General features: G+C 37.0%; 2 long non-coding RNA genes across 2 annotated transcripts; both read right to left on the bottom strand.

The window, feature by feature from the left end:
* Window positions 1-2,499: 2,499 nt before the first annotated feature.
* LOC140002203 (uncharacterized) lies at window positions 2,500-5,469 on the bottom strand. The gene is made up of 2 exons (XR_011808391.1): window positions 4,254-5,469; window positions 2,500-2,917 (listed from the first exon to the last, which is right to left on the bottom strand). It is a non-coding gene; the product is annotated as an uncharacterized lncRNA (long non-coding RNA).
* Window positions 5,470-5,548: 79 nt separating this feature from the next.
* LOC140002202 (uncharacterized) lies at window positions 5,549-21,046 on the bottom strand. The gene is made up of 3 exons (XR_011808390.1): window positions 20,868-21,046; window positions 8,289-8,397; window positions 5,549-6,330 (listed from the first exon to the last, which is right to left on the bottom strand). It is a non-coding gene; the product is annotated as an uncharacterized lncRNA (long non-coding RNA).
* Window positions 21,047-22,180: the final 1,134 nt, after the last annotated feature.

Below are 22,180 nucleotides of genomic sequence, written 5' to 3'. Positions count from 1 at the left end.
TACACTATTGCTCAGTCAACATGTTTGGCATGGGTGAATGAAATGTTGGCATCACAGTCAAATCGCACAGGACAGCCCCCATACACACTAATAAATGCTCCTACACCAAAAGCAGAACTAGTTTCAGGAAACAGAAATCCTACCTTGTGCTGTGCAACTTACTAGTAGTAAGTTAATTGCCCATGGGCAATTAATCCTTTCATTGGACATACATTATAATAAATCTTACTAATACCTTAGATGACAATTTAGCCCAATAGATCTTATTTGGTTTCATTTATGAACTTCTCTATGAGATCACAGAATCACAGAATCACAGAACTGTAGGGGTTGAAAGGACTTGATCAAAACCCCTTTGCAGACCTGCAGGCTGGTAATTGAATACTCAAGGCAATTGCAAGGAGGAAATAAACTTTTCCTTCAGCTTGCACACAGCTACTAAGTTCAGCTAGAGAGAGAAATATTCCTTTGGATTCAGTAACTGCTCCCTGATTTCTTTATTGCTGATTTCTTTGTACTTGGACCCTAAAGATTTATTTGCCTGGTGCTGGGCTTAGAGAAATGTTTTTGCTTCATCTAGACAATGCAACAGGCATCCCATTGCACAGAGGTTTTCCAGTCACTCTGTTTTTCTACATACATGTGCATACACCAAACCCAACACTCAGTTCTTCAGTCTTTCCTCCACCACAGACCTTTGTGTCCTTGCCAGGGCATTGGACATCCCTAGGAAAACACAGATCCTATTCAATTAAATAAAAAACGACCTCAACACACAGAAATTAACTGCAAATGTTCAGGATAACAAAACAAGCCAAAATGTGCTTTTCTAATTTATTTTCTATATTTAAAAAATGCACTGAACATTTGCAGTTGATTTGCAATATTATGACTTCCTTTACTGTACAGTTTTAATTTGTTTGTCTTATAGTTAACCATTGTTGCCCATTGTTGTCTCTTGCTGCTTATCCTTTTATCCAAATTCAGAGTGGACCTTGAAGACCGTCTAACTGTTTCAAGATAGAGTTTATTATGATAGCTGCCATGGATATGCTTTTATAGATGTTGATCTGTTTTAAGGACAGATCAAGACTTGGCAAAATAAATGAGATAATTCCTGCCTTTGTTTAAGAGATCTAACCCTCAAAGCACATTCCTATTACAAGTACACACATTTACACATTTTTATGCTCAACCTCAGTGTAATTGTATGTAGGAGTGCAGACTTTAGTCAGATAATGAATGTAACACAAGATAGAGCACTGTAGTACAATGTTTTTTCTGGCATGAGTTTAAGATGACTGTAGTCATTAAGAGTGAAGCCATATTATTAAAGAACACACTCCCAGATTAAGTGGAAGGAACTAAAATAAGCAATCTAACCCATACCTATGGAGATACTGAAGTTGATTTAAAGGTTAACAATTTTATAAAGATATATGCATATTCCTTGTATATAAAAAGAATATGTAGGATATAGATATTCATAGGATGTGTACATAGGATAGGATATATTTAGGTATAATGTAAAGGCTATAATGAAGCTCCATGGACCTTGTTCTATTCTATGAATAGTTGTAACAACATGCTAAATTTCATAGCTGCATTATCATTTTGACCTTGACCCCCTTGCACTCCGTTTCATCTTTCATGTGACCAGTTCTGTTTTGCCACAAATGGCAGGTTTGAAATATCTGGAGTCAGATTTGTTTTTTAAGACTATAACATTTTCAACACCATTGGCTACAATCCATTGCAATTGCAACTGACTGCAGAATTTAACCCAATGTGTGATGTAAAACTACAGCATTCATTCATAAAAGTAACAACCTGAGAGGTCAGAAATAAGGATAGCAGACAGAAATATGTGTGAGAATTGACAGGAAGGCAGCGAATGAATGAACTGAAGCCAGAAAATACTCAAGGACTATGTTGACACTGTCTTAGAGAGCAAAGTTCAAAAAATAAACCAAACCATGCTGTTTGCATCCAGTTGGCCAGCAAGAGAACATCTGTCCTCCATCTGCCCTTCATGACATTTCAGACCCTGCTAAAAAGGAGCATGGCCAAGTTATCTACCAGATGTTGACTTACAATGTCATGGGATGTTTGACAGAAGACCTGGGGAGATAAGCATGGCCACCTACAGATTTGGGTGTGCAGAACCTTTTATAAAGAGTGAGCTTCAGTGCAGCAAGTTTGGCCAAAACTAGTGTCTGAAAACAATGAGATCAATCACAGACTTGGGCCCACACTTGAAAACTATAAAGTGGGTTTTCAGGATCCTAGTGGTGCAACAATGTGGGTTTTTAAGGATCATCTGATGCAAAGTCATACATACCATGCTTAAGATATGATTGTTGGGCCAGTAACATCAACAGGGATTTTACCCATAGCAAGCTGCATCCCACATAGCTTATTGCATGTAGAATCTTCAAAGAACCTGAAAAACAAGACTCTATCCACTATATGTAGCCATATAAGAGCCATTGAGTTAAATTACACTAAGGAATAATTTCATTTTATTTTTCTTGATCTCAATGTTCATTAGTTTCCATGCAGAGTGCTTTCTAGTACAATACTATATACACAAACTTCTTATTTGTGTTTATATGCAAGTTTGGAAAGCTGTTAATACTCCTATGGTACAAAGTCCCTGGCCAGTAGTTTATAACAAGACTCACAAACTGCTGAAGAGCAAAAATCTATGAAAATCCCTTTCAACAAGGTTCATCAGAAGGTACAGTAGTTGTCCCACGTAAATCCAATTTGTAGTTCTTCCCTTCATCCTGCAGGGACCTTTAATACCTTTGCAGATGGAAAGATGAAAAATATTTGCTGCAAGCCATCATCAGCTATGTTCGGAGTGGAGGGGAGACAGACATGGATGACATGGCTGCTTAGACATTCCTCATATCTTGGAGGAAACAACAACAAAAAAAAAATTATAAAGCTGAAAAAAAAACAAAACAAAACAAACAAACAAAAAAATACAATCATTTTTTAAGGTTACCTTTCTTCTACATTTGTTTCTACTGTGAAGTGATTTCTGGCTCACTCTGAGGATCAGAGAATGGCTAAAGAGGAATTTAAAAGCAATTTTTAATTTGAAAAGATTAACAGTGAGGAATACACCTTTAAGTCTGTCTCACTGTGATGTACAGTACAGATAGTTATCTTCTGTCTTTCCAAGATGTACCATGATGGGCTGAGAGATGGCAATCTTGCCTCAGATCATGGGCACTAAAATAATATTAGTTTGCTACAACAAAACAGCTCCTAAGCTGTTAGTATTATGAAATTTGATTTTCAGCACCTGGGGTCCTGCATGCCTTTATTACAGCCTGAAAAGAAGTGGATGATCTGTCATCTGACAGTCTCATTGGCATAGTTTCATTTCTACATACATTTCAGTATGTACATCTACTACTACTGTACATCAGAGCCACATGTGACCAGGTACTACAGGAGGAAACTACTACGCTGCTCTGCTCTGCTCTGCTCTGGTCGGATTCTCTGTCTCTCAAGATTTCTACAAGTGTGGCTTCCAGACCAGTATACTCCTGTGAGCTCCCACTGTAACCAAAACAAACTAAAAATCATTTGTAAAAGGCTATTCATCTCATCGATCTCCGATACAGGTTGGTATGAATGTTATTCCACCAGCTACAGAAAGAGCCTAGATATTTGGCTTGGATCAAACATTAAGTGGTTTAATTCTGTTCACCCATTGGAAAATACAGTTAAAATCAGGAAAACACTCTTGCTGAAGTGGGAAATAGTTTCCCAAGACAAATGCAGGAAGCCTTTCCATTTAGCTGTTTAAAATAAAATTGACTCATTGCACTAGTTGTTCTAAAGATGTACACTGTCTTTGGCATATTTTGTTGGACAAGGAAGTAAGCTGGATGTTTCTGATCTTTACAGGCTGTGTCCTGGTTGAAGGTTGAACATAATACAATGTTTCTGAGCTTCACAGACAAAACTACATTGCTTTTGCAGTGCTGTCAAGAAACAGCACCAAGAGAAAGAACAAATGGAAACAAGAAAAAAACAAAATCAGTTTTCTTTCCATTCCACAGTTCTTGGTGTTGCAGTCATGATTAATGGCTTCTAAAAGTCTTCTGGGTAATAGCTGTTAAGTGATGCCACATAAATTCATTTATACTCTTGGCAGATAAGTGTTCCTGAAAGGCTCTGGTTCTGTGTTCCTTCTTTCCAGGACAGGAAGAATGAGACAAGAAAATTGTTACCTTCTTTGTTGACTGGGGTCATGCAGTGGGTGCTCAGAAGAAGTAGGATGTTCATCAAGTCTCACTTCCCACTTGCATGGGTCGTAATCCATTTTTCCGGATTATTTTATAAAGTGTGATGGATTTAGGAACAACATTTAAGTATTGGCACCCAGAGCTGGAGTCAGTCAGGTATTAAGAGATGAGACACTGCACCCTCTCACAAGCGCCCATGTTCTGTGGTAGCTCTGCCTAAGGGCGGAGTGATGCTGCTTAGCCGTGAAACCAGAATGACAGCTGTGTTGCAAGGGCACATGTTATTACATCATGAGTGTTAACAGGAAGCCTGAAACATTCATAGTCCTCAACACCTATTCACTTCTAACTTTAAGAATTTTACAAGAATTATATATCTTGAATACAAATATCTACTAGATAATACAAATAAATAAATAAAATTCACAGCAAAATAGAGAGCACCACAAAATACTAGTGAAGTGTCTAAATACACACTGAAAGGAGCTATTTCTTAGAAGTGTTACTGTGTCTATTCATAAAAAAGTTTTCAGCAAAGCTGGTATATGTAACAGAATTGTGAATGTTTTGATATACAAAATTTGTTTCTGGCTTTACTGCCCAGATCAGTACTTTTTAATGACAACAGAAATATGGCTAAGGTCCACAGCCATATTCTGGTTAGTGGCTCAATGTCGTGCTGAAGGGGAAGGAACCTTTTTAAGGGGCATGCAAATGGATTTCTTTCTTTCTTTCTTTCTTTCTTCTTTCTTTTCTTCTTTCCTTCCTTCCTTCTTCCTTCCCTCCTTCCCTCCCTCCCTTCCTCCCTTCCTTCCTTCTCTCAAAATTCTTATTTTGCCTTTCTCCAAAAATGTAAACTTTAAAGGTATTTCAAGAATTTCTTGGCTATATTTAAATGAGAGTGGATGACGCAGATGCCTGAAATAAAATGCTAAGTATTTAAATCTGTTTTGTATTCTCTACTCTGAGACTCGGCCTTTCGTCATGGTTCTACAAGGTGTAGTACAAAGAAAAGATAACTGACTATGGTCAAGTAATATATTTAAAAGTTTCAAAGGGGAGAATGTCAGAGTCTTTGGAAAGAGCAAGCATAACCAATTTTCTTGGCCTGTAAGAGAATGTACAAGCACGGGCAGGGCAGAAGGAGAGGAGAGGAGAGGAGAGGAGAGGAGAGGAGAGGAGAGGAGAGGAGAGGAGAGGAGAGGAGAGGAGAGGAGAGGAGAGGAGAGGAGAGGAGAGGAGAGGAGAGGAGAGGAGAGGAGAGGAGAGGAGAGGAGAGGAGAGGAGAGGAGAGGAGAGGAGAGGAGAGGAGAGGAGAGGAGAGGAGAGGAGAGGAGAGGAGAGGAGAGGAGAGGAGAGGAGAGCCTTAAGTCTGCTGTTTGGTGAAACTCACCATCTTCCTATTTGGAACATTTACAAACTGTGATTTGGCAGGTTTAATTTGTTAATATTTACATTTCCTTGGTTCAAATATTTTGACATTTAAATGACAAAGTTGTTATATCTGTTATTTTAGAATGAGGTTATTTTTTTCTTGCCACAATTTTCCTGGTTATACCGAGTTTGATGTCATTTGTGGCAACCCTGTTATGCTGAAAGAAGCTGGTTAATAAGAATAGCCACTTAATCCTGATTTTGACCCCAGAGATATTTTTATTATTAGAAAGTAGAACACCGGCTTGTTACAGTGTTGTCATGCTTTCAAGAAAAATAAATCAAAATTTCAGTAAAAAGCATCCTGCACCACTTCCAATTAAACTTTTTTAGCTATGTGTCTGGTAATACGTCCTTTTGCCTGTTAATTTTTCTGTCTAGTTAGTTATTAGTTGGCAACTCCTACTAAGAAGCCCTGTAAACAACGTGATTATTTTTGGACTTCTGCTGTCAGGCTTTTGGACATGATCACTTGCAGGAGAAGGACAAGAGAAGATTTTCAAAGCTTCTTTTCCTTGGTCTTTTGAAAGAGTATATTGTAAATGAAAGAGGAAAAGCAGACCATCCATAAGGAGGCAACTGTATGAGGCAAGCAGGTGAGGGAAATCTCTGAAAAGTTCTGCTAGCTCTGAAAAGAAAGAAATTAAGAACTATAAATATTAATATAATGACAGAATGAAACATAACACAATGTTTAAAAAAAAAAAAAAAAAAAAACAACTTTCACCCCCAAGCATAAGTTAAAATAAAGACCAGTTACCATTGAATCTGCATCACTATCACAGAATCATCTGAAATGCATTTAATAAACTAGAAGTTGTTTAATCTCTGTTTCTCTTTTTCACATCTTCATGTGATTTTATGAAATACAGAATCATATGATTCTATGAAGATGTGCAAAAGAGAAGCAGAGATTAAACAGCCAATGTCTTCCCTCCTTTCTGTCCATATCTACTGCATTCTCTATTGGAAGCACTGGATAATGCCTTGTGTTTTACCACTGGAGTGGTAAGTGTGCTGTATTAAACCAGGACATTGCCCATCAAAAGGCAATTGACTTTACTGACTGTGACTGGCATAACTCATATTTATTATAGTGTGAAAAAAAAAAAAAAAAAAAAAAAAAGATTAAATATAGGCATAATTTATTGAGAGAAGAACTGTGGCTTCTGGTGTAGTTCCTTAAATCACAAGGAACCAGATGGGAAAGCTCTTTTAAATAAATGGGAGAGTTCTCACTTTCACTCATCTGACCTGTATTCTGTTTTTGGAAATAATCATAATAGCAATAGTCAGGTTGCTAAGTTGACACTCCTCTCAGGAAATATTGCATTGCATGGGGTCACACTCCATGGAATCTCTTGGTAAAATATCTCTCTTTACTATTAGCAGTGTTTATTGTTGTAAAACAATAACAGAGGATCATGCTGTCTTCAGCTTGAACTTGCAAACTTTTATAATAAACACTGAGGAAATTAAATGAATTGTGGTACCTCTGTACAAACTCCAGCCTTTACTTACTAACTCAAGGCACCAGTGTCAACACTGGCTATATAGGCAAGCACAGGAGCCCCCACAGCATCACTTCCTACTTTGGGCTCTGTCTCCATTCCTGCTGTTGATTCAAATACTGGAGCCTGCACAAACTCAGTATGTCTGCACAAAACATATCAAGAATACATACTTTATAGGGAACAAATTCATCTTCATCTGAGACCTTATCTTCTGAAGTTTTAGATATATTTCACAACTGCCACCCTATTATTGCTAAACCTGTGCATGAGCATGCATTAAATTTTGTGTAAGTTCTACCTTGACCACAGATTAAATGAGAACAGATAACAGAATTGCGTGACTCTCTCTAAATGGAAATTTGCTGTGAGATAGCCAGTAGCATTTAAAAAATGCCTCCACTATCAGCTTATCAGCATTATGAAATATGTACCATGAACTCCAAGTGCTGAACTGCACATCATTAAAGTCAATGAAAGTATAATTTCTAGGCCAAAATCCCAACCCGAGCTGTTAATTGTGAAGTAAAGGAACAAGGAAGTGAAAGGTACCCTTGATAAGCAAAAAATGTTAGTCTAAACAAATGTCCAAATTCCAGCCTGGTATAATTCAATTGTCCTGCTTAAATTTCTCAAGAGTTTCAGCACTGTACTCTTCTGTAGATCTATTCAAAAATGGGTTTAATTTTCTCTGTATTTAAATAAGGATCAAACTCATGGGGACTTGAACTAGATCCAAAATAAACACTTTTACACATCTTATTAGATTAGTATCTCTTTTACATTCATGTATGTGTTCATTTCTTTTGGGGAGAAAAAAAAAAAGTATATTTTCAGTATATGCAGTAAGTGCATTATAAAAGATTTTTACTTTTGAATTGAATGTGCCTTGGAGAACAAAAAAGGCATCTCTAATTTAAACCTGTGTAAAATACTAAAAATCCTAAGTCAATATTCCCCTACAAAAATAAATAAATAAATAAATAAATAAATACATACATACATACATACATACATACATACATACATACATACATACATACATAAATAATACCGTGCATGTTTTCATAGTCACCTTGCCCAGGAAGATCTGATGGATCTTGTTGTTTAAATTGTCTTGAAAGCTATGTGCTTCTACCCATCTGTATGGCTGTACCACAGCATATCTCACCTAAGAAACAAAGCTGCAAGAGATACAAATTCACAATAAATCTGTTGACTGATCAATGACAGTGATCAGAAAATTTGAGAGACTATGTGCTGTGAAGAAGTACATATTAGTTGCAGTTTCTAGTTGGTGCTTTCATTCTGGAAAAGAAAGGAAAAGAGAAAATCATATGAGAGCTGCGAGCAGTAAATCTTCACAAGAACATATTGGTATTTTTCTTTTTAAGGAAGACCTCGTCACCCACAGTATTTTCTGTGTGAATCACATGAGATGACTAACTTTCAGTAGTGTCAGATATGAAAAGCCACAAAATTTGTTTTGTTTTGTTGAGTTTCTGTTATACATCGCTAGCAGCAGGTTTCATTTAGAAAGCGTTAATGTATTAAAATTCCTAAACAAACTAATGAAATCCTTTGCTGTTAATGAGAAGGGTGGCAATCACATAATAGGGACAAATACATGCTACCTCAGAGGATAAATACCTAAGACTTTAACCACTTTGTATTGCTTGCAAATAGCAAAATCAAACTTTGGCTTAAATTAACTATATTTCCGTTGGCTTGTGTTCCAAATTAAATTTAGCATAGGAAGCATGAGATTCCAGTCACAGTTTTAAATATATCAGAAAACTTAGGGATATGAAACTGAGACTGATAGTTAAAATTCTTTAGTACTATTATTTTCATTTAAGCTTCAGAAGCAGAAACACAGCTGAACATTCTGTATGTGTAGTTAGTGTAGATCAAGCATGTACTACGTAGAACATATTTTGTTTTCCATGGGATTTTGTCTGCATGTGTTTATTTTTGTGTACATATTTATTTGCAAAGTATTTTCACATATCTAAAAATACATGGTATTGCACACTTTTATTACATGGAAACTGGGCTTCAGTGCTACAGTTAGCTCAATGTACAGACAAGGTTCACTGCTAGTTCATTAAAATTCCTGTAAATATGGACCTGGAACAAATTAATTTTTATGGTTCATACCTTTCAACATCAATGATCAGAAAACACTTGGATATTGCAAAGAGACCCTGAGCAGCTTGGGGACAAGTGGAACATTAAGGCCTCCCTTCGTCACTGCCAAAATCACCAGCAGGACAGCAGGAGAGTGTCTTTTAAAAAGACTTAGGAGTTTCTGGAGCTTGTTGCTTTGATTTCTCGCCTTGGACCCTCTTTCTCCTTGCTCAGCTTTCATCCTTATTTTCTGTTTCTTTACTGGTTTCCTTTCTGTTTTCCTTTCCCCGGTGCTTATTCCCAGATCTGAGCTCCAGCTCTGCCTTCTCGTTGTCTGCTCATGCTGTAAGTTATTTTTAATATCAGTAAGATGAGATTTGAAGGAGCAGTCCTTCCTGGGATGAACTTTCTTCTACTTGTTCAGAAGTTTTGGTAATACCTCAAAGATCAACAGTTCTCCTTGCTGGCCTTAGTACAGACATAGAACATAAGGTCCATTTCAACAAACAGGCTGGATATTTATTATATTAAAGGTGTTTTATAAAGCTTCGATTCTAGGTATGATGGTGCATGTTGTTTTTCCACTGGCCTTTTGTGACTGCAGCTATATTTTTGCTTTGATTAAAATATTTATGCTTTCTCAAATTCAAGATGAAATACCTTTTTTGGTCAGTGTTAGTAATGTTTGACGGCACTGAGGGTGTCCACTGAACAAGCACATGCTGCTCTTAAAACAACAGCCTGTCTTATAAACCATCTGAGTCATCAACAATATCTGCAAACACTTTTTCCCTTTAAGCTATAATATAACCAGCATCACATTACAAGAAGAAACAAGAAATGTTTTTCTTGTAATATAAAGATAACATGAAAGCTACTTGTGGAGGCGAGTGGCATTTTTGATTCCACAATGGCTGATACCTTATCAATATAATTATGGAAGAGAATAACCATCCACAACTGCAGACGTGCAGAAGACTGTCCTTTTGGGAGACTTTGCAAGAACAAAACAAAACCTGTGGTTGCATTAGACCATGACACCCTGGTATCAGCTTGGAAATGAAACCCCAGCCAGGAACACCTTGCCAGCCCCCTTGAGAGATCACTGATCAATGCGACTGCTCAACCCATTCTTAAGGAAGCTTTTCCAGATAGGAATGTAGGTTTTTACCCTTAGAAAGTCAAGCTAGCAGAGCCTGTCAAATAAACAAATCTGCCTGCAGCCTCGTGGTGCCAGCACTGCATTAAATGTTAGACATAACAACATTTTTCCTCTAGACAGCAAAATTCCCAGTGCCTCACTGGCGCTCGGCAGAACTGGCCGGGTTCCCCACGGTGCTTTCGCGCAGCTCGAGCTGTGAGAGGTGCAGGCAGCTGCAGCTCCCCAGCTCCCAGCACACTAAGCAAGCAGGCATCCTACAAGGCTGGGAGATGGGAGGGAGCACCGAGCTCCAGGCAGCTGCTGGTACCCCCAGAATGCTGCCTGCTGCCCTCCTGGTGCACTGCTGGCACCAGGCTGGGCCAACAGCTGTAGCCAGGTGAACCAGAGGTCCCCATCCCTTCAGTCATTTCTTGTGCCCACACCACAGGAAAACAGGCAGAGAAGGGCTCTTCCTGATTTCTGCAGACTGCAGCACTGCTGTGAGTTGGAGTAACGGTATCGGAGAGTGGAACCTGCAAAGCTTTCAAATTTCCTATTGCTTTCTCGCTTACAGCTATGATGTTTTAGGCTGTGAAGCTCTCACAATATGATCTGCGCATTCTTCCCTTTCAGGGCACCACTGAGCTCACTGCTGGTATTTAGTACATAATACATTGTTTTAAAGTCCATAGCAATGATTATTAGGATAATAATTTCTAAGAATAGGCAAGCTCTCCTTAGTTTATTTGGCCAGATGGATTTCTCTTCAGCGTCAGAAAATTTGCTTCTCCAATCCGTCAGCTTTTAGAATCTTGTCACAGTATTATTTTATTTTTTTTTTCTAAAAAGAACAAAGAATAATAGGAATATTCAAGTTCAGTTTTCACTTGAGTATTATCTGCCTTAGCCAAATTGCAGCTTGGCTGGAATATGTGTCACCTTTAGGGAGTCAGAGACTGAGCAAATAATGCTGACCCAAAACCCTTGGCCCTTCACACTGACATCCTGTCTCAGAAGACCCTGTTCTCCCCACAGTCCTGCTCTCCTTTCTCTTCCCCTCCAGTGGTGATCGTGCCAGCTCAGTTCCCTTCTTGCAAACATGGACAAGCTAATGAGCATTTTGTTGGCTCAGAAAAGCAAGCACCACTTCAGCTGCACTCAGGGACACCCAGCTCAAGTCTCTACAGTCTTCTGCTCAGTTCCATGCAGGCAGTCATTTGTTCAGCTGGTTTTGTGAAAGTAATATGCCTCTAAAACTACCAGCCTTCCTGCACCCTGTAACTTTCCATCTGACCTTCTTTGCTAATCTTTTGCCCCAGGTTATTGTTTTAAATGCTGGAATGAAAAGCTGGACAGTCAGACCATGTTTCTTCATTATGTTTTCTTTGTACTTTGAGCACTGCACAAAACGCTGCAGGGACCTACTGTGTTCACATTTTGTCTCCTTTCTGTACTTTTCTTCTTTCTCTCTGAAAGGAGCCTCTTGGCATGCAGCAGGGGAAGTCAAAGAAAAAATGTTGTATTGTTTGAAAAAAATGCATTTATTAAATGAGCTATTTCTCTTTTTTGACCCTCTAAGTAAAGGTTACTTTTCTGGCCAAAGACAATGTTATGCAGAGATACCCATACAAGCTAACTGATCTGTTTCAGCAATAATACAGTGCACATTAGGGCAGTGCTACTAGCCCCGCTCTGGGCTTTCTAAATTATGCAATGTTTCATTGTTGTTATGAGTTGTTAATAGGTAGTCCTGACTTGTGCAAGGGCAGGTGATCAGCCATTTCAATTCTGTTCATCTGTCACCTGCCTGAGATTTTCCTGGGCAAAACAGTTACCTGCAGGTTTGTCTTAGATATTCCCCATTTATCCATGGGATACCTAAGTCTGAGCAAATGCTGATGACCTCAGTATTTGGGACTCTACTGTCTCCTATGACCAACCTTTCTCTTTAAGGCATACCCAGACTCCCCTTTTTGAACCAGTGTGAATTCTGAACACATAATATGTGCAGACTCCTCTGATGCCTTATCTGATCGTTCATTCCTCTGGAATTCTCACACCAACAAAGATGCAATTTTCTACTATTACAAAAGTAGTGGGTTTAATTTTTTAGCCAAATTGACCATCAAAAAGCTTGAGACCACATCTCAATATTGCTAATTTAAAAGATGTGTTATTTCATTTTTTTCCCAGAATTATCTGTTTTAGATGAACGTACATCTCATTTTCATTTCTGCCATCTCAATAATAAAATAATCTGTAAAAATCATTTGATATGTACTATCCAACATGGTAAGATTAGCTTTGAGTAATGAAATAAAATAGTTTAGAACTACTACACACATTTTTCTAGCTAACACGATAAAGCCAGGCACACTTTATTCCAATAGAACCGTTTTTTAAAGGTTAATATGAGCAGTTTGACTCAACTTGGCTTGTATATTCAGTATCTATGACAAGGATTAACAGGTTTCTCAATGTCACTGTTCACTGAAGTCAACAGAAAATACCGCTGGACCTTCTTAGATTTTTCTTTCGCTGAGTGACCTTTATCTTTCCTTCTAAATATATTTTTCTGTAACACTTTGCCAATCACTAGGCATGCCTTCAACAATTTCCTCCTTAAATTGATAATACAGGGAAAAAAAATATATTATACAAGACATCTGTGCTCCTATCTTCTAGGTCTGTTCTTAGCTTCACCAGCCTTCTATTCAAGAGAATACATCTGCATCTACCAAAGTTTACCAGGTTCATAAAAATAAATAAATAAATAAATAAATGAAATTTCATACCAAATACATCTACATACAAAATAACATTCTCTATAGACTTATATTTCATCTGTGTACTGTATTGAAAGAGATAATCCCTCTTTGGACATTTTTTATAGATCCCAGTTCAAAAACAGCACACTACTGCTTTGCCCCATTTTATTCATCTCCACCTTAATAGCAAAATAGCCCTGTCAGACTTAATTTAGTCAGACTTCTTTCATGCACTGAATTACCTACATATTTCAGTGTTACATGATGAAACTTCAGTACTCCAGATCCTCCTACAGAACAATTTCATGGTTATCTTTAAAATGTAAAAATGTCCAGACACTAGAAGCAACTACTATCAGAAATAAACAATCTTCTCACTGTACTTTTTGCTAATGTGCAAATTTAACTCTCTCCAGGTTTCTAAAATGTTCTCCAGAGACTCAGCTGCATTTTCTTTTATTTTAGGGAGGGAGAGTGATGTTTTTCTACAAGTTAGTGTATAGCTGCTATATTTACAAAGAAAACCTCAAAAATGTAGCTTACTGTCTGTCTGAATTTACAGAGAACCTGAAATAACAAGTTAAACTGTAAAAGGGTTTCATTTATTTCTACCTATGCTAACTCTGATGGCAGTAAGGACATTTTAAATGTCAGCAATTCCCCTGCTAATGAAACCATGCAAGAAATGCAGGAATAGCTAATACAGAAATAGCTACTTACTGTATTTGAATGATTACTCCTTCAATCATGCATTAATTAAGTGGTTCCAAAAAGTGCTGCAAAAGTGATATAACTTTTCTTTTTCCTGAACTAGGTCTCAGAACTAAAAACACTTGGCTAAAAACTTTTGCTTCTGTCCCTAATTTTTCTCCAATTTTGCAAGCATTCCTTTTGAGTATGTAGAAATGAGCATAAGTTTGCAATTTGAAGTTTGCTCCCAATGCTTGTAAAGAAAGATTTGACATTTCTCTGTCATCAGAGGAGATTTTTATTTTATTTGAAGGTTTCCATGATAAGACATTCTTGTATGAACATTTTTCCCATGTTAGTTTTCACTGTTACATTGTATAAGGGGTTAATTAAGGCCACTGAAATGTTAGTAGCAATTTCTGCTCAAAAGTCTTGCCAAAATAAGTGGTTGTAAAAGCTTTTTTAAATTACCTACATTATTGAACCTCAAACACAAATTGCTACTACTGGAAAGCTTAAAAAAAAAAAACAATACCTGAGATAAATACAATTCAGTTGCATTCAATATGTGTTTCAAACACTTGTACTATACTTTCTTGTCTTCTTTCTACACATATAGCTTCTGATTACTTGAGCATATTAAAAAAAAAAAAAAAAAAATGGAAACATCAAGTATCTATTTGCTGTGCTAAGTAATTATAGTTCAACTGAAACACAAGGAGCCTGTATCTGGAAGGCAACCCCCATATCTTTATGTTAAAACTATGCAAAAGACCAAACATTTTGTACCACCTGGAGCCTTGGAACAAGGATCACAAATGTATTTTAGTTATTACCAGACACATGCGGAATACACAGAAATGAAAGTTATGTGGGTGTAAAGTTTGGCCAGTCCCAATCTCCATTTAAAAAAGTAAAAAGAGCCAAATAGCTGCCCCACCAGTAAAGAGATAAACATTCCTCCCCAACAGATCATAGGGTGGCTGTTGATGCCTGCTGCTCATTTGTTGTGATGAGCAAACATGATAGCCCACAGACTGCTTTTCTGCAAAAAGGTGGGGGAAGTCTGCTGAACATTTTCATATCTCATTATTAAAGTTAACTTTGCAGACCTAGTGTTTTATATGCTAATGGCTTCATGCCAGACGAACGATTACTGTAAATGTGTCAGCTAAACAGTCCAGTGACAGGTCCATATGTGCTCTATAAAGAAACTAGTAATGCTCACCCTGATCAAAACCAGAATGATTGACTCAAAATTTCAGGAGCTCAGAAATATAAAGACTGGTTAGAGATCTAAAACAGACGTAAACAGATTACCTAATTAAACACATTACCTAATACCTGCTGCAATCCCCATCCTACCCCCACTCCATATTGCATCCATGTACAGGTTCTCCAAACCAAACAACCTCTGCTCCTAGATGCAACAGCACATAATTGTTTTGCAGATGACTAAACAAGTTGGAAGATGCTGCTGCCGCTGGGTTGACCATCCACCCAATGGAGTTGTCATTGTGGGGACTGTAAGAATGATTGGAGAGAGTCTTTTGTAGACTTAGTGCAAAATCATGTGCTTCTGCAGAGGTGACAACTTTCTCAAAGGGCAGGTTGGCAAGAGAGGAAGGTGACGCTCAAAGCAGTGCCCTGTACACCCAAAGGGAGATCAGTCAGACTTCTTGCCACTTTCTACACCCATGCCACTCTCAAAAAGCAATTTCTGGTGGCAAATACTTCAGATTAAGAGAGTACGTGTATCTTAAGTCCCAAAAATCTTAACTGTTTCTACCAACAGAAACTGGAGATTTTACAAAGATGGTATTATATTTTGGGTCAGCTTTGGGTTCAGTTTTTGAAGTCGAGTAAGAGATAACACTAACTGAAAATAGTCTGGTATTGTTTCAGAAGTAATTAGTTTCCTTCGTATCATCAACTTCAAGAGCTTTAATATGTTATTAATTTTCAGCCACGGCGCATGTCCTTTTTAAGTAATCAGCTGATGAAAGAGCCTGTGCATGTTGCTTTTGTTCAACAGCAGACCTGAATTTGATATACTTGAATCCATTTGTACCGTATAATTTATTTTCACAATTTCAGACTACTTTTCAAATTATAGTGATCACTTGAAGGTTAATATCCTCTCCATTGCATTCTGAAAACCAATGATTTTTATTTCTTCTTAGTATAGAAATAAGAGAATATAGACTGACTCTATATTCTGTAACTTTGAAATGCGTATTGGGTTTAATCCAACAAATCTGCAATAACTGCAAACACTACTGAAAAGTACAAATTCTGGACTAAGTTAATTCAAGGTAAGATTCCACAGACATTTAGGTTTCATCGTGACCAGTCACCATCAACTTGTTAAAGCCACATTCTTCATGTATACGTTAGCATGAAGCTTCCTTCAGCCTTTTAGAGGTCATTTGGATTGGATTGCTAAACTTTTAAGAATCAGTCTTCTCCATCTTCTTAACTCTTTTTTTGCAGTACTTGGAACATATTTGTTCCATATGTTTGGAACATAGATGAACCAGAAGCCAGGAATGGATCAATGTAGGATTGTTATGGGTTTGTTATTAGCGCACACCTAAAGGCTGCAGTACAAGGGTCTATACTAAGGTGGAAAGAGTAGGCCAATGGTGGGTTGGAAGCTGACCTTAAGGTTGATCTTAATGGCTGCTGTGGACATATGCTAACTGTTTTCTGTCCACTGGAAGCCAGGAGAAGAAACAAAATAAGTGAAGAAATAATTAAAATCCTATGTGCCCCTAACTGATGAGAAAACTCAATCAAGCATTTTCCTGCCCTGTGCCATGGTGGGGCCTACTGAAAAAAAAAAAAAAAAAAAAAAAAAAAAAAAAAGGAGTCCTGAATAAGCACACAGGAACAATTCTTCACTGTTTTTGTGAACACAGCATAAAAATTCACGTTTTTATAATCATTCTGTATGCACGTTAGATTAGCTGAAATAATCAATTCTGATGTGTCACTGAGGTTCACTTCATTAATCAAATAGTATTATGTAGGAGGAGCTAAGTTTATTGCCAGTATGCCCACTAAGCCCAGTCTAAATAGGCAAGTCACTTCTCCTTTGGTACAATTTCATAATGAGCAAAGTATTACTCTTAAATAAATAAATAAATAAAATACGTTCACCCTTGACTTTGTTGGCATATCTTCAAGTGTCACGTCTTCCATGGCTGTGAAATGAACAGCTGCTACAACTATAGACTTGTGGCTTGGCTTGTTAAGATTTTGTGGAACTGCAAAGTTTTTTCCAGCAACGTCTCTCTTTGTGTTTGTTGATTATGGTTTCTTTTGACGTACCTCCACATTTTTATGCCCATTCCTTTAGTGTCTGGTCTTTCTTTCCATGTATTTACTTAGTTATGGTCTCTCACATTTTTCCTCATTCTGAAAATTGACTTTTCACCTCCTCTAAGCAGTATTTATGCATTTTAAAGCAAGTTCAGTTGGTGTTTAGGTCTCAGGATTGTATAAGTTGTTGAGTTCTTTCTGAATTCTAGTAAAAAATATTCCTCTGCTTCTACTTTCTGAATTTTATCAAAGACCCACTCTTTGCTTCTGACTCTGCTGAAAAGATAACAGCAGCAAAGACTTTGGTTACTGTGTTCTATGTTTATTTTGTTAATTTTTATTTACAGTGGTTGTTTTTGGTCTGTTTTGTTTTTTTTGTGTGTGTAATATTGTATTAACAGTATTAAAATGCAGTATTAAAAGGCACCAATGAAAAAATTGTCTTTGAATTAAAGAATGCATGAGCGATAGTGTCAGAAGTATGACAAGGGATAGTAAGTAATGTTAAAACATGTAATCGTTTGTTAAAGGACTATACCATGAGAAATAATGTAAGGGTAGTGGATAAAACTTCGAATCTGTTAAAAATACCTCATCACAGGTTTCAGTAAAGCCAGCAGTTTCCTTTTAAGGATAACAACATCACTAAAGCAGTGTGGTCATAAAAATGTTAACGTGATCCTTAAAATTATTCTAAACAGATAATTTTAGATAAGATATGGAAGTACTAAGACCACTGTACCTAGCAGTGGTGAGGCTTTATCCAGAGTACTGAGTACAGACCTGTTTACAAGAAAAAAAATATATATTTTTTTTGTGGTTTACATGAGCAGAAAAAAAAAAAAAAGCTGAAGAAATAGGTGTGCTACCTGAAATATACATTACTATGGGGATGGACATAAAGAGAATACCTGTTCAAGTGAAGGGCAATTATGGATTATGAGCAAATATACAGAAATGAACAGGACAAGGTGTAGGCTAGAAAACAGAGGAGGGTCCCCAGCCAGCACAGCAGGGAGACTGCAACCATGTTGGCAGAACCAAAACCAGACTACCATTAGTGGAAAGCTGAATGAGGATCATCGCAAAACAGACCACTGCAAAAGTAGATGTGTTTTCAGCCCTGATCAAAAGAACATGGGCAACAGGATGTCTTCAGAAAACATTTTGTCCCACTTGGACATTTTGTACTCATGAAGTCTAAATTCAAAGAATTCCAGAGGATCTTCTAGTTTTGTGGTCCCATTTTATGCAAAAGCTTCCAGTGCTTGAAGGGAGGTGAGAGAAATCACAAAGGTATTTCAGGAAAAAAATACAAAACTAAGCAAGAAATGATAGTATCAAGGATTCCTAAATAGAGGAACCATATAACAAGTTTTCATAACGCTGAGCATAACCCTATAAACTAGTGGGAATCAAAGGTACTCAGTACCTGAGCAAACAAAGAGAAACTGCTCAGTGTTTTGAAGATTATCATCTTCTAAATAAATTATTTCTCTTTCCAGTTCAGTCTTGGCCTGTTGACATAAAAGGCAATGTTTTCACTGATGTCAGCAACATAGGAACAGGACAAGTTTTTAGAAGAACTATGTACCTAATGAATCAAGAGGTTTGTTCCTACCATTCATTATGATTTTAAGCCAGATGCAATGTTTCTTCAAAAAAAAAAAAAAAAAAAAAAAAATCTGTGTTAAATGTCTACTTTTAAATACTGAAATTTCATGAAAAGCTTTGGAGTTTTGTTTTTAATCTTCTTTGATCTTACTTCTTTAATCTTTCACTGAGAACAAAAGATTTGAATTCTATTTTTGACTTTTTTTTTTTTGTCACTGAACATACTCAGATTAATAATCTTCAGGAACATTCCACACTATAATAAAATGTGTCCCATGTGTCCTACTCCCCCCTTGCTTTTCCACCTTTACAAGGGGAAAAAACACGTTTTATTATGTTATTTTTTGTAAATTGAGTGCTTTTCATAGAAAGGCAATTTTATTGTTGTCATTCAGTCTGGATTACAGACAAACCTTGAGCATGTACATAGTTGCTCCAGGCTGCACAAATACCTGTTTTTCCTCAGAAGACACCAGCATATCTAGAAAGTCCTACAGCAAATAACATTTTCTGAGATTTCTTAAGACCTCAAAAAATATTTCGGTTGTGCTAGACACACCTATACATATAATTTCCTTCTCTTCCATTTGGACATGCTCAGTATGAATGGTGAAATGATGAAGGGCAGCCTCTCACATTCTCAATCACTTAAATATTCATTACCCCAAGGAAAAGCCTACCAATTATTAATGAATTGGAAAGACAGACAATCATTAAGGTAGCCATACAAACATTTAGTTATTTGCTAAATTACTCTTAAGTAATTCAGTTACTCCTACCTTGAGTATTGCATGCTGCTAATAAAGAAATTTAACCAGTATCCAAAGGCCTGAACTTCAAGAGCCTGGTCCAGTAAAACATCCTTAAAATTGAGATCCTTTGCGTTGAGAATTTTGGTTCAAGTTCCTCTCTGCTTGTCAGGCTCATTACTGTACTCAGAATGAAGGTTCCTGAGGACTGAAATCAGGCAAGAATAGGCTTAGCAGGAACAGGAGAAGTGGTGCACAGGTATCAGTCTGAAATGGATTTCCTTTTCATCCCAAGAGAAAAAAAAAAAAAAAAATAGTGCAGGCTGGGGGTATTGGAAGTTACTAAGAATTACAGAGGATATTTCTGGCTTGCTTGCCTCAAGCTAGTTAGATATTCTAATAGGAGCTTATACTGTTTCAAGCAACACCAATATTTTAATAAGACCTTTTACACATTTAATGATTAATAAGGTTATATTAAACACCCTGGAGGCAGAATTTTCTTTTTGAAAAATGATAAACCATTTCCAAAACAATATCTGTAAAATACTAAAGGCTGTGAGTAGAACAAAGTTCTATACATTCATTCAAAGGAATAAAGATTGTGTTCATACGACAATGGTAATTTATAACATGGGCCAAAGGGGAAGGAATATCTGAAAGCCATAGGAAATTTATTTTTAAAACCTATTAATCATTTTAATTGTTTCTAAATGTTTTAAAAGGAGAACAATGTTTTCAAAACTGATGTTTTCAGCAGTTTCTGCTCATTCTGGAATGATCTGTATTTTATCCTTGGAAATTCCACAAGACTCAAGTATTTTCTATATGACAAGAAGGACAGAAAACTCTTTTTGTGATAATCAAGGTAAATACACAAGTTTGTCTCACCTAAGAGTCTTATTGATTTAATTCTCAAAAATACAGTCCTAGAATACTGAACCTACATGTCACAGAAACTATGATATTTTATAAGGCAATATGTTCCTGGCACAGTCTGATTAAGACACACAGAATGTATGAGACTCTGCACTTGAGACATCAAGACCTGTTCCAGTGTGCTGCTTTGGCATCTTTAACCTTCTTCCTTCCTGCAGCAGGAAGGCTCTCTTCTCCTCCCCTCTCCTCTCCTGGGTTGGTGTACTTCAAGAAGTATCCTAGTCTTCCTCCTCTTGCAGAATGAGACCTCCTTTAAAAGTAGTTAGATAGTCAAACACATTCTCCCATATCTGTCTTACCTCTGAAATATGCTGCAGCCTAAACAGCATCATACGTCCCCATCTTTCCTAGGGTTTCCTCAGCCTTCTTGTAATACCCCTCAACACCTCTATCTTCATATTTCCAGCTGTCCAGGTTTTGGAGCCCTCCTCTCCCAAGATGTTAACACATTTGTAGTCTCTTTCCTCTAGTCTCTTTATAGATGCACCTACTTTAAACTTACAGCATTTCTCAGTCATGTGCTCTATTTGGATATTACAACACCCATAGAAAATTAGCTTCAGTTATAACCTCCATAAAAAGCAAAAGAACAGAAAGAAATATGAGTTAGAAGCCCAGAAGTCATCATTATATCTCCCTCATAACCCACACCTTACCAGCCTCACTCAGTAACACATGAAATTACCTACTAATTACTAGTTTAGCAAGAGTGCAACTTCTAGAAGGCTTGTGACTGCCTTTCAGAACTGCAGTTTCCCTCTCCCACAGAGTCTTTCCTTATAATCAGTATAGAGCCATGAATAAAATTGGTTCATTTCAAATATATATAGACACATTGGTCCCATAAAGGAGAGCACATCAAAATGTTTTTTAACAAATATAATAACACAATTGCATTTCTAAGAGGAAAGAAAAAAAAAAAAAAAAAAAAAGGAAAGAAAGAAAAAACACATTCTTTTCTTGTCTATAATAATTCTGAACTTTGACTTCTGTTAGACTTACCTCCTGATTTATTGGGAAAAGAATTCGTTCCAGTAATGAATTGAAGTATTCATAAGTGCACTGGGATCCTTCAGGCTGAAAGACATTTCCATAAATATAATACATACGATCCTAACAATACAAACTTCTTGGATATATCCAACTATGAGCAGATAGATTTAGATGCAAAACAAAATCTATTATATAAACTATTTAGTAAGCTCCTGTAAGTTAAAAAACAGTCCTTGTCTTCTAAACAGAGTTTATATTGGCATTTTTTCAGTAAAAGGAAGATTACCTTCTGAATTTGTCAAGAACAAGAACAGCATTTTTCCAAGGAAGTGGTCATCCTGACTGACTCATTCATCTGAGTAAACTGCTCTGTTCTAAATATTCTTTTTTCTCCTTTTCCAGCAAGGGTAGGAATCAGCTTTAGGTTGATAGGCTCTTAAGCTATTGACAGTACATACGTAAGCAATTTGACTATGCTAAGGGTTACCCAGCTCAATAGACACGAGCACAATGTTGGAGACAGCACTGGAAAAGTCACTGGGTGTAAGTAGCCTCTAGAAAGTAGTTTACAAATCATAGAATGGCTTGATTTGGAAAGGACCTTAAAGATCATCTAACT

This window comes from Anas platyrhynchos, chromosome 3 (assembly GCF_047663525.1).
Source record: "Anas platyrhynchos isolate ZD024472 breed Pekin duck chromosome 3, IASCAAS_PekinDuck_T2T, whole genome shotgun sequence".
Lineage (NCBI taxonomy): Eukaryota > Metazoa > Chordata > Aves > Anseriformes > Anatidae > Anas > Anas platyrhynchos.
Note: the sequence above shows the minus strand (reverse complement) of the source record. Positions and strands in the feature narration are given on the sequence as shown.